The sequence below is a fragment of the Elephas maximus genome, chromosome 16 (assembly GCF_024166365.1).
Source record: "Elephas maximus indicus isolate mEleMax1 chromosome 16, mEleMax1 primary haplotype, whole genome shotgun sequence".
Taxonomy (NCBI): domain Eukaryota; kingdom Metazoa; phylum Chordata; class Mammalia; order Proboscidea; family Elephantidae; genus Elephas; species Elephas maximus.
The window spans coordinates 26,673,930-26,687,187 of NC_064834.1; the positions used below are offsets into that span (position 1 = coordinate 26,673,930).

Genomic DNA, 13,258 nt, shown 5'->3' on the forward strand with positions numbered 1-13,258 from the left:
AGATCTCTTTTCATTTCTTGCAGTAGTGTTTTGTAGTTTTATTTGTACAAATCTTTTGCATCCCTGGTTAAATTTATTCCTACGTATGTTTTTTTTTTTTGTATAGTATATCATTTGCAAATAGGGACAGTTTTATTTCTTCCTTACCAATTTGGATGTCCTTTATTTCTTTTTCACGCCTTATTGCTCTAGCTAGGACTTCGAGCACAATGTTAAATAGGAGTAGTGATAAAGGGTATTCTTCTTTTGGTCCTGTTCTCACGGAGAATGTTTTCAGCCTCTCTCCATTAAGAATGATGTTGGCTGTTGATTTTGTATAAACCAAAAAAACCAAACCGATTGCCATCAAGTCAATTCTGACTCATAGCAACCCTATGGGACAGAGTAGAACTGCCCCATAGAGTTTCCAAAGAGCGTCTGGTGGATTTGAACTGCCAACCTCTTGGTTAGCAGCCATAGCTCTTAACCACTACACCACCAGAGTTTCCCACTGGTTTTGTATAAAAAAAAAAAAAAAAATTTGTATAGATGCCCTTTATTATGTTGAGGAATTTCCCTTCAATACCTATTTTATTGAGAGTTTTTTTTATAAGGAATAAGTGTTGGATTTTGTCAAATGCCTTTTCTGCACCAATTGAGATGATCATGTGATTCTTTTGTTTATGTGCTGGGTTACGTTGATTCATTTTCTAATGTTGAACCATCCTTGTGCACCTGGTATGAAGCCCACTTAGTTGTGGTGTGCTATTTTTTTTAATATGATGCTGAATTCTATTGGCTAGAATTTTTGCATCTATATTCATGAGCAATATTGGTCTGTAATTTTCTTTTTTTGTGGTGTCTTTGCCTGGTTTTGGTAACAGGGTTATGCTGGCTTTGTAGAATGAATTCAGAAGTATCTCTTCCTTTTCAATGCTCTGAAATAGTTAAGAGTAGTACTGGTAGTATAAGCTCTTCTCTAAATGTTTGGTAGAATTCTCCAGTGAAGCCATCTGGGCCAGGGCTTTTTTTTTGTTTGGAGTTTTTTTTTTTTTTTTAACTTTTTAATTTCTTGTTATGGGTTTGTTCAGATTTTCAATTTCAGTTTATGTTAGTTTGGGTAGGTAGTGTGTCTCTAGAAATTTGTTCATTTCCATTAGGTTTTCAAATTTGTTGGAGTATAGTTTTTAATAGTAATCTGTTATGAGTCTTTTTATTTCAGTTGGGTCTGTTGTAATGTCCCCCATCTCATTTCTTAGTTGGGTTATTTGCATCCTCTCCTTTTTTCTTTTGTCGATTTGGCCAGTGGTTTCTTGATTTGTCGATCCTTTCAAAGAACCAACTTTAGGTTTTGTTGATTCTTTCTACTGTTTTTCTATTCTCTATTTCATTTATTTCTGCTCAGATCTTTATTATTTCCTTACTTTTTAAATGGCTATAGGCTTTTTTGCTGTTCTCTATTTGTTCGAGTTGTGCAGGTAATGTTTTGATTTTGCCCTTTTCTTCTTCTTTGATGTGTGCATCTATTGCTATAAATTGACCTCTGAGCATTGCCCTTGTTGTGTCCCAAAGGATTTGATATTGTTTTCATTCTTCTTTGATCCTAGGAATTTTTGGATTCCATTTTTTATTTCTTTTATTATTCAGTGGTTTTAAAGCAGGGTGTTATTCAGTTACCACGTAACTGATTTTTTTTCCTTGCTCTTCCTGTTGCTGGTTTCTACTTTGATTGTGTTGTGATCAAGGAAGGTACTTCATATTATCTCAATGTTTTGGATTTTCTTGAGGGTTGCTTTTTGGCCTAAGATGTTGTCTGTTCTGGAGGACATTCCATGTGCATTGGAAAAGAATGCGTAATTTGCAGCTGTTGGGGGGAGTGTTCTATATATGTCTATGAGGCCAATTTGGCTGTTCTGGCCTTTAGATCTTCTGTATCTTTGTTGAGTTTCTTTCTAGAATTTCCTGTCCTTTACTGAGAGTGGTGTGTTGAAGTCTCCTACTATTATTGTGAAGCTGTCAATTTCTCTTTTCAGTACTGTTAGAGTTTGTTTTATGTATTTTGGAGCCCTGTCATTGGGTGCGTAGATATTTATGATGGTTATGTCTTCATGATGGATCATCCCTTTAATCATTATATAATACCATTCTTTGTCTTTTTTTTTTTTAAATAACTTTTATTAAGCTTCAAGTGAACGTTTACAAATCCAATCAGTCTGTCACATATAAGTTTACATACATCTCACTCCCTACTCCCACTTGCTCTCCCCCTCTTGAGTCAGCCCTTTCAGTCTCTCCTTTCTTGACAATTTTGCCGGCTTCCCTCTCTCTCTACCCTCCCATCCCCCCTCCAGACAACAGTTGCCAACACAATCTCAAGTGTCCACCTGATATAATTAGCTCACTCTTCATCAGCGTCTCTCTCCCACCCGCTGGCCAGTCCCTTTCATTTCCGATGAGTTGTCTTCGGGGATGGTTCCTGTCCTGTGTCAACTGAAGGTCTGGGGAGCATGGCCGCCGGGATTCCTCCAGTCTCAGTCAGACCATTAAGTTTGGTCTTTTTATGAGAATTTGGGGTCTGCATCCCACTGATCTCCTGCTCCCTCAGGGGTCCTCTGCTGTGCTCCCTGTCAGGGCAGTCATCGATTGTGGCCGGGCACCAACTAGTTCTTCTGGTCTCAGGATGATGTAGGTCTCTGGTTCATGTGGCCCTTTCTGTCTCTTGGGCTCTTAGTTGTCGTGTGGCCTTGGTGTTCTTCATTCTCCTTTGATCCAGGTGGGTTGAGACCAATTGATGCATCTTAGATGGCCGCTTGTTAGCATTTAAGACCCCAGACGCCACATTTCAAAGTGGGATGCAGAATGATTTCATAATAGAATTATTTTGCCAATTGACTTAGAAGTCCCTGCAAACCATGTTCCCCAGACCCCCGCACTTGCTCCGCTGATCTTTGAAGCATTCATTTTATCCCGGAAACTTCTTTGCTTTTGGTCCAGTCCAATTGAGCTGACCTTCCATGTATTGAGTGTTGTCTTTCCCTTCACCTAAAGCAGTTCTTATCTACTGATTAATCAATAAAAAACCCTCTCCCTCCCTCCCTCTCTCCCCGCCTCGTAACCACAAAAGTATGTGTTCTTCTCAGGTTTACTATTTCTCAAGATCTTATAATAGTGGTCTTATATAATATTTGTCCTTTTGCCTCTGACTCATTTCGCTCAGCATAATGCCTTCCAGGTTCCTCCATGTTATGAAATGTTTCAGAGATTCGTCACTGTTCTTTATCGATGCGTAGTATTCCATTGTGTGAATATACCACAATTTATTTACCCATTCATCCGTTGATGGACACCTTGGTTGCTTCCAACTTTTTGCTATTGTAAACAGAGCTGCAATAAACATGGGTGTGCATGTATCTGTTTGTATGAAGGCTCTTGTATCTCTAGGGTATATTCCCAGGAGTGGGATTTCTGGGTTGTATGGTAGTTCTATTTCTAACTGTTTAAGATAACGCCAGATAGATTTCCAAAGTGGTTGTACCATTTTACATTCCCACCAGCAGTGTATGAGAGTTCCAATCTCTCCGCAGCCTCTCCAACATTTATTATTTTGTGTTTTTTGGATTAATGCCAGCCTTGCTGGTGTGAGATGGAATCTCATGGTAGTTTTAATTTGCATTTCTCTAATGGCTAATGATCGGGAGCATTTTCTCATGTATCTGTTGGCTGCCTGAATATCTTCTTTAGTGAAGTGTGTGTTCAGATCCTTTGCCCACTTCTTGATTGGGTTGTTTGTCTTTTTGTGGTTGAGTTTTGACAGAATCACGTAGATTTTAGAGATCAGGCGCTGGTCGGAGATGTCATAGCTGAAAATTCTTTCCCAGTCTGTAGGTGGTCTTTTTACTTCATTCTTTGTCTTTTATGGTGGATTTTGTTTTAAAGTTTTTTATCTGAGACTAGTATTGATACTTCTATTCTTTTTTGGTAGCTGTTTGCTTTATGTATTTTTTTCTACCTCCTGATTTTTAACAAATTTATGTCTTTATTTCTAAGATGTGTCTTTTGTAGACAGCATATTGATGGGTTCTGTTTTTTCTTAAATCCATTCTGTCAGTCTCTGTCTCTTTATGGCTGTATTTAGGCCATTTACATTCAGTGTAGTTATTGATAGGTGCAAGTTTATTGGTGTCATTCTGTAGTGCTTTTTTTCCATGGTGCTGACATTTTTCTTTGTTCCTCTTACTCTCCTGTGCTGAATTCCTTTTGTTTGTGAATTTTTTTTTTCATTTCTTTTTTGTTTGTAGATTTTGTGTTTACTGAGACCTTATGTTTTTCTTCTTTATTTTGATGAGTAGGTTTGTTAACTTTCTTTGTTGTTACCTTGAAATTTAACCTTATCTTCCTAAGTTTAAACCAGTCTTCTATCACTTGGTATTGCCTTGCCTTCCTCGCCATTCAAAAGTTCTATACCTACACTGTTTATTCCCTCATTTATTATTCTGATGTTGTTGTCATTTATAGGTTAACCTCTCTGGTACCCTGTTGTAAATCATCTTGATTGAGTTCTTTATCTCTTCATTTGATGCTCAGGGTTCCAGGATTGACATTTGTCTTTGCTGTAGTGGGACAGCATGGTGCTTCTGTCTATAGCACCATGTTGGCTCTGCCTCCCCAAGCCATAATTTTTTTTTAATAATTTTTATTGTGCTTTAAGTGAAAGTTTACAAATCAAGTCAGTCTCTCACATATACACTTATATACACCTTACTACATACTCCCATTCACTCTCCCCCTAATGAGTCAGCCCACTCCCTCCTTCCAGTCTCTCCTTTCGTGACTGTTTTGCCAGTTTCTAACCCTCTCTATCCTCTTATCTCCCCTCCAGACAGGAGATGCCAACACAGTCTCAAGTGTCCACCTGATACAAGTAGCTCACTCTTCATCAGCATCTCTCTCCAACCCATTGTCCAGTCCCTTCCATGTCTGATGAGTTGTCTTCGGGAATGGTTCCTGTCCCGGGCCAACAGAAGGTTTGGGGACCATGACCGCCGGGATTCTTCTAGTCTCAGTCAGACCATTAAGTCTGGTCTTTTTATGAGAATTTGGGGTCTGCATCCCACTGTTCTCCTGCTCCCTCAGGAGTTCTCTGTTGTGCTCCCTGTCAGGGCAGTCATCAGTCGTGGCCGGGCACCATCTAGTTCTTCTGGTCTCAGGATGATGTAAGTCTCTAGTTCAAGTGGCCCTTTCTGTCTCTTCGGCTTATAGTTGTCATGTGACCTTGGTGTTCTTCATTCTCCTTTGATCCAGGTGGGTTGAGACCAATTGATGCATCTTAGATGGCCACTTGTTAGCATTTAAAACCCCAGACGCCACACTTCAAAGTGGGATGCAGAATGTTTTCTTAATAGAATTTATTTTGCCAATTGACATAGAAGTCCCCTTAAGCCATAGTCCCCAAACCGCCGCCCTTGCTCCACTGACCTTCGAAGCATTCAGTTTAGCCCAGATACTTCTTTGCTTTTGGTCCAGTCCAGTTGAGCTGACCTTCCCCGTGTTGAGTATTGTCCTTCCCTTCACCTAAAGTAGTTCTTATCTACTAACTAATCAGTAAATAACCTTCTCCCACCCTCCCTCCCTCCCCTCTCTCGTAACCACAAAAGAATGTGTTCTCAGTTTATACTATTTCTCAAGATCTTATAATAGTGGTCTTATACAATATTTGTCCTTTTGCACTTGACTAATTTCCCTCAGCATAATGCCTTCCGGGTTCCTCCATGTTATGAAACGTTTCACAGATTCCTCACTGTTCTTTATTGATGCGTAGTATTCCATCGTGTGAATATACAATATTTTTTTTAACCATTCATCCATTGATGCACACCTTGGTTGCTTCCAGCTTTTTGCTATTGCAAACAGTGCTGCAATAAACATGGGTGTGCATATATCTGTTCGTGCAAAGGCTCTTATTTCTCTAGGGTATATTCTGAGGAGTGGAATTTCTGGGTTGTATGGTAGTTCTATTTCTAACTTTTTAAGAAAACGCCAGATAGATTTCCAAAGTGGTTGTACCATTTGACATTCCCACCAGCAGTGTATAAGAGTTCCAATCTCTCCGCAGCCTCTCCAACATTTATTATTTTGTGTTTTTTGGATTAATGCCAGCCTTGTTGGAGTGAGATGGAATCTCATGGTAGTTTTAATTTGCATTTCTCTAATGGCTAATGATCGAGAGCATTTTCTTGTGTATCTATTAGCTGCCTGAATATCTTCTTTAGTGAAGTGCGTGTTCATATCCTTTGACCATTTTTTGATTGAGTTCTTTGTCTTTTTGTGGTTGAGTTTAAACAGAATCATATAGATTTTAGAGATCAGGCACTGGTCGGAGATGTCATAGCTGGAAATTTTTTCCCAATCTGTAGGTGGTCTTTTTACTCTTTTGGTGAAGTCTTTAGATGAGCATAGGTATTTGATTTTTAGGAGCTCCCAGTTATTTGGTTTCTCTTCGTCATTTTTAGTAATGTTTTATATTCTGTTTATGCCTTGTATTAGGGCTCCTAACATTGTCCCTATTTTTTCTTCCATGATCTTTAGTGTTTATGTTTAGGTCTTTGATCCATTTGGAATTAGTTTTTATGCATGTGTGAGGTATGGGTCCTGTTTCATTTTTTTGCAAGTGGATATCCAGTTATGCCAGCACCATTTGTTAAAAAGACTATCTTTTCCCCAGTTAACTGACACTGGGCCTTTGTCAAATATCAGCTGCTCATATGTGGATGCATTTATATGTGGGTTCTCAATTCTGTTCCATTGGTCTATGTGCCTGTTGTTGTACCAGTACCAGCCTGTTTTGACTACTGTGGCTGTATAATATGTTCTAAAATCAGGTAGAGTGAGGCCTCCCACTTTCTTCTTCTTTTTCAGTAACGCTTTACTTATCTGGGGCTTCTTTCCCTTCCGTATGAAGTTGGTGATTTGTTTCTCCATCACATTAAAAATGACATTGGAATTTGGATAGGAAGTGCATTGTATGTATAGATGGCTTTTGGTAGAATAGACATTTTTACTATGTTAAGTCTTCCTATCCATGAGCAAGGTATGTTTTTCCACTTATGTAGGTCCCTTTTAGTTTCTTGCACTAGTACTTTGTAGTTTTCTTTGTATAGGTCTTTTACATCTTTGGTAAGATTTATTCCTAAGTATTTTATCTTCTTGGGGGCTACTGTGAATGGTATTGATTTGGTGGTTTCCTCTTCGATGTTCTTTTTGTTGATGTAGAGGAATCCAAGTGATTTTTGTATGTTTATTTTGTAACCTGAGACTCTGCCGAACTCTTCTTTTAGTGTCAGTAGTTTTCTGGAGGATTCCTTAGGGTTTTCTGTGTATAAGATCATGTCATCTGCAAATAGAGATAATTTTACTTCTTCCTTGCCAATCCAGATGCCCTTTATTTCTTTGTCTAGCCTAATTGCTCTGGCTAGGACCTCTAGCACAATGTTGAATAAGAGTGGTGATAAAGGACATCCTTGTCTGGTTCCCGTTCTCAAGGGAAATGCTTTCAGGCTCTCTCCATTTAGAATTATGTTGGCCATTGGCTTTGTATAGATGCCCTGTATTATGCTGAGGAATTTTCCTTCAATTCCTATTTTGGTGAGAGTTTTTATCATGAATGGGTGTTGGACTTTGTCAAATGCCTTTTCTGCATCAATTGATAAGATCATGTGGTTTTTGTCTTTTGTTTTATTTATGTGGTGGATTACATTAATGGTTTTTCTAATATTAAACCAACCTTGCATACCTGGTATAAATCCCACTTGGTCATGGTGGATTATTTTTTTGATATGTTGTGGAATTCTATTAGCTAGAATTTTATTGAGGATTTTTGCATCTATGTTCATGAGGGATATAGGTCTGTAATTTTCTTTTTTTTTGGTGTCTTTACCTGGTTTTGGTATCAGGGATATGGTGGCTTCATAGAATGAGTTAGGTAGAATTCCATCATTTTCCATGCTTTGAAATACCTTTAGTAGTAGTGGTGTTAACTCTTCTCTTAAAGTTTGGTAGAACTCTGCAGTGAAGTCGTCCGGACCAGGGCTTTTTTGGGGGGGAGTTTTTTGATTACCTTTTCAATCTCTTTTTTTGTTATAGGTCTATTTAGTTGTTCTACTTCTGATTGTGTTAGTTTAGGTAGGTAGTGTTTTTCTAGGAATTCATCCGTTTCTTCTAGGTTTGCAAATTTGTGAGAGTACAATTTTTCGTAATAATCTGATATGATTCTTTTAATTTCAGTTGGGTCTGGTGTGATATGGCCCATCTCATTTCTTATTCGGGTTATTTGTTTCCTTTCCCATATTTCTTTAGTCAGTCTGGCCAATGGTTTATCAATTTTGTTAATTTTTTCAAGGAACCAGCTTTTGACTTTGTTAATTCTTTCAATTGTTTTTCTGTTCTCTAATTCATTTAGTTCAGCTCTAATTTTTATTATTTGTTTTCTTCTGGTGCCTGATGGATTCTTTTGCTGCTCGCTTTCTATTTGTTCAAGTTGTAGGGACAGTTCTCTGATTTTGGCTCTTTCTTCTTTTTGTATGTGTGCATTTATCTATATAAATTGACCTCTGAGCACTGTTTTTGCTGCGTCCCAAAGGTTTTGATAGGAAGTATTTTCATTCTTGTTGCATTCTATGAATTTCTTTATTCCCTCCTTAATGTCTTCTATAACCCAGTCTTTTTTCAGCAGGGTATTGTTCAGTTTCCAAGTATTTGATTTCTTTTCTCTGATTTTTCTGTTATTGATTTCCACTTTTATGGCATTATGGTCTGAGAAAATGCTTTGTAATATTTCAATGTTTTGGATTCTGCAAAGGTTTGTTTTATGACCTAATATGTGGTCTATTCTAGAGAATGTTCCGTGTGCACTAGAAAAAAAGTATACTTTGCAGCTGTTGGATGGAGTGTTCTGTATAAGTCTACGAGGTCAAGTTGGTTGACTGTAGCAATTAGGTCTTCCGTGTCTCTATTGAGCTTCTTACTGGCAGTCCTATCCTTCTCTGAAAGTGGTGTGTTGAAGTCTCCTACTATAATTGTGGGGGTGTCTATCTCACTTTTCAGTTCTGTTAAAGTTTGTTTTATGTATCTTGCAGCTCTGTCATTGGGTGCATAAATATTTAATATGGTTATATCTTCCTGGTCAATCGTCCCTTTAATCATTATGTAGTGTCCTTCTTTATCCTTTGTGGTGGATTTAACTTTAAAGGCCATTTTGTCAGAAATTAATATTGCTACTCCTGCTCTTTTTTGATTGGTGTTTGCTTGATGTATTTTTTTCTATCCTTGAGTTTTAGTTTGTTTGTGTCTTTAAGTATAAGGTGTGTCTCTTGTAGGCAGCATATAGACGGATCGCGTTTCTTTATCCAGTCTGAGACTCTCTGTCTCTTTATTGGTGCATTTAGTCCATTTACATTCAGCGTAATTATAGATAAGTAAGTGTTTAGTATTGTCATTTTGATGCCTTTTTATGTGTGTTGTTGACAATTTCATTTTTCCACTTACTTTTTTGTGTGCTGAGACGTTTTTCTTTGTAAATTGCTTGTTCCTCGTTTTCATAGTAGTTGAATTTATGTTTGCTGAGTCATTATGTTTTTCTTGGTTTTTATTTTGAGTTATGGGATTGTTAGACCTCTTTGTGGTTACCTTAATATTTACCCCTAGTTTTCTAAGTAAAAACCTAACTTGTATCGTCCTATATCGCCTTGTTTTCCTCTCCATAAGCCATATTTTTAACCACCTCATATGCGTGCAAAAGTTGGACAATAAATAAGGAAGATGGAAGAAGAATTGATGGCCTGTGAATTATGGTGCTGGCCAATAATATCGACTATACCATGGACTGCTAGAAGAACCAATAAGTCTGTCTTGGAAGAAGTACAGCCAGAGTGCTCCTTGGAAGTGAGAATAGCGATACCTTGTTTCATGTATATAGGACATGTTATCAGTAGGGACCAGTCCCTGGAGAAGGACATCATGCTTGGTAAAGTAGAGGGTCAGTGAAAAAGAAGACTGTCAAGGAGATAGACACAGTGGCTGCAACAATGGGCTCAAATATAATGATTTTGAGGATGGCACAGGACTGAGCAGTGTTTCATTCTGTTGTACATAGGGCTGCTATAAGCCATAGCCCACTTAACGACACCTAACAACAGAAACAGCACTGGGATTATTTATGGCTAGTGTTCGGCTATCATTTATCCCTATTTTGTATCATGATGAAATTGAGGCATAAAGAGTTTAAGAAGCATGTGCACATAATGATAATAATAATAATGTTTATTTTTCACTTGCTGTGTCTCAAGCACCGTTCTAAGAGCCTTAGTTGTAATAAGTTCTTTACTTTCTACAGTAACACTATACAGTCATACTATCATTAGCCCCATTTTATAAGCTGAAGGGTGTCAGACAAGTGTCTGAAAATTAAAATAAATAACTTGTTGTGATCTATCATATTTAGTCTGTTAGATGCTTTGCTAAGAACTTTATATGTTTAATATACTTAAATAATACTCTTAATAAAATTGTTATATAAAATCCAATAACTACTATTATTGTCATCCTCATTTTGTAGATGGGGAAACCAAAGCATACAGATGTTAAATTACTTGGTCATAGTCATGCAACTAGTTAAGTGGTCAATTTAGGATTGAGGTCCCACATCCTATCTCTCTAGTGAGGGTGGAGCTAGGATGTGAATTATGGCCACCCCCACCACAGCTCGCTCATGCTTTACTTTTACTTTCTACTGTCTTGCAGACAGACTGCGTGTGAGTTTTTCATAGAATTGCTGAATTTTGGGATTAGAAGAAACTTCGAAGTGACCAAAGCAAAAAACCAAACCCATCACTGTGGAATCAATTCTGACTCATGGCTAACCTTTTGGTTAGCAGCTGAACTCTTAACCACTATGCGGACAGGTCTCCTCAGAAGTGACCATCTATTGTAAAATGTATTTTATAAAAAAATAAAATAATTTTTATATTTATTGCAAAATCTCCTCCAAAATATCCTCAGCAAATTTTTGTCCAGCCTCTACTTGAAAATTTTCACTAATAAAGAATATACCAGCCCCAGGAGCAACTCATTTTATTTTGAGGTAACATTATTAGAAAGTACCTCCTTCTATTGTGATGAAATTTGTATCATTACAGGTGTAAACTTAATCATTTGAATCTGAATTGATCCTCTGAAGTCATGTTTAATTTCTCTTCCATGACAACCCTTTAAATAGATGAAATAAGAATTTTTAAGTAATCTCCACCAGTTTTTAGTTTCTTGAACTATACCACATATAACCTGGCTTTTAGTTCCCTCACCATACTAGTCTCTCTCCTTTGATACAATAACTTCATAAATGTTCGTCTTGAAACATGAAGCACAAGACCTAATACTTCAGGTATGTTCTGAATTGTAGAGTAGAGTGGGGCTAAAACTTTTTATTTCATCCATGAAATTAATATAATGTAACGTTTAAAACGGTAAATTTTGAAATCAGCTATCCAGTTTTACTTCTGTTCTCAACATTACTTTCAGCAAGTTACTTCAACTCTCTATGCCTCAGTTTCCTCATTGATAAAATAGAGTAGTTAAGAGGGTTAAGGAAACCCTGGTGGGGTAGTGGTTAAGTGCTACGGCTGCTAACCAAAGGGTTGGCAGTTCGAATCCACCAGGCTCGCCTTGGAAACTCTATGGGTCAGTTCTACTCCATCCTGTAGGGTCGCTATGAGTCAGAATCAACTCAATGGCACTGGGTTTAAGAGGATTAAGTAGGATAATAGAGTTAACATTTAGAAACTACCTGGCACATAGTATGAGCTCAGAAACTGTGGGTAACATTATTTAAAAATTTAGGCACTTATTGAAGGTCTACTATATATAGACATCGATATTGCAGAGGGAATTGTTATAGTCTGGATTGCCAAGACACTTCTACTTAAAATTCTAGACTTTATACTACTTTTGTGAAGCAACCTATGATTGCATTTGGTTTTGGAAAATCATAAATCATGTCACGCTGTGGACTCCTAATTAGATAATAGTAAGAGAAAGTCCTTGAGACTTTTTCATGGCTGCTGCTGTGAAATGCTACCTCTTCCATCCTATTCTAGGTCATCCAGTTACATCCTGTCAAGATCTTTCGGGATCCTGATTGTGTCTTGCAGTGTATTGGTTTTCCATTCAAGCTGAATGTCATATGTACATATGAGAAGCATTCCATCAATGTCATCAACAAAGTCATTGATGAAATGTGAAGTAGAACAGAACCAAGGGCAGAGTCTGTGGCAAACCATTAGAGAATTCCCTTTGGGGACAGTTGTTTAAACAGCTAAGAATCCATCTAACAATATTCACAGCCAGAAAAAAATTTCTTAATCTTGTTAATGAGAAAACTATGGGAAATTTTTCAGAAACCTTGTTTAAATCCAAATGCATTATGTCTATTATCAACTTATATAGTATTACCTGCTTGATAATTCTAACTGTATTTAAAAAACAAAAAAGAAAGACAGAAACTTAGTTGAGTATAATTTGTCGTTAAGGAAACTGTACTGATTTCTAGTGATTACTCTCTTCTTAAAGGACTCACAGGAAATTTTAAAATAATCACTTACATAATCTAACTAGGAATTAATAGTAAATTGTGCCTTTTTAGTCTAAGGAGTATTTCTGCTTCATTTTGAAAGCTGAAGCTTCATTTTTCTGTTGCCAGCCTTGTCTCCACTATTATTTCTGCCAAGGCAGGAAACGATGGCTTAGAAATCTCATTTACGAATTCTTTCAGGGTTTTGGGATCTAATCTTTCAGGGCCTCAGCACTTGAAGCATTGAAAGTTATCCCTTACAATCTCCTCATTTACTTCGGTTTCAATTACTCTTCTCTGATGCTTTTCTAGCCCTCTCCAATCTGAAAATCACTCTTGACAGAGAAGATAGAAACATAATCTGGAATTATATCAGTGACCACAAGTTGATAGCTTCCTTTGTATTTTTGCTTATAAAATGTGCCTTTAATGATTCTTTTATTATCTATCCCTTGCATTTCTGTAATCTCTATTCTTTCTGACTTTAGCCTTTGACATCATTCTCTTAGGTCTACGACATTTGTATATTTGCCCAAAGGTGGACCCTTTCTTTTTTACATTCACCCATTCCTTCCACATATATATGTTGAGCGCCTATTATTTGCCAGGCACTGTTCTAGGCACTGGAGATACAACAGTAAACAAAACAGACACAGTTCT

The 13,258-nt window shown here is 37.3% G+C and overlaps 1 protein-coding gene across 1 annotated transcript in view; it reads left to right on the forward strand.

Moving 5' to 3' along the window:
* Positions 1–13,258, forward strand: part of TMEM26 (transmembrane protein 26) — a 69,002-nt gene that overhangs the window by 48,111 nt on the left and 7,633 nt on the right. The gene's annotated exons all lie outside the window — the stretch shown is intronic.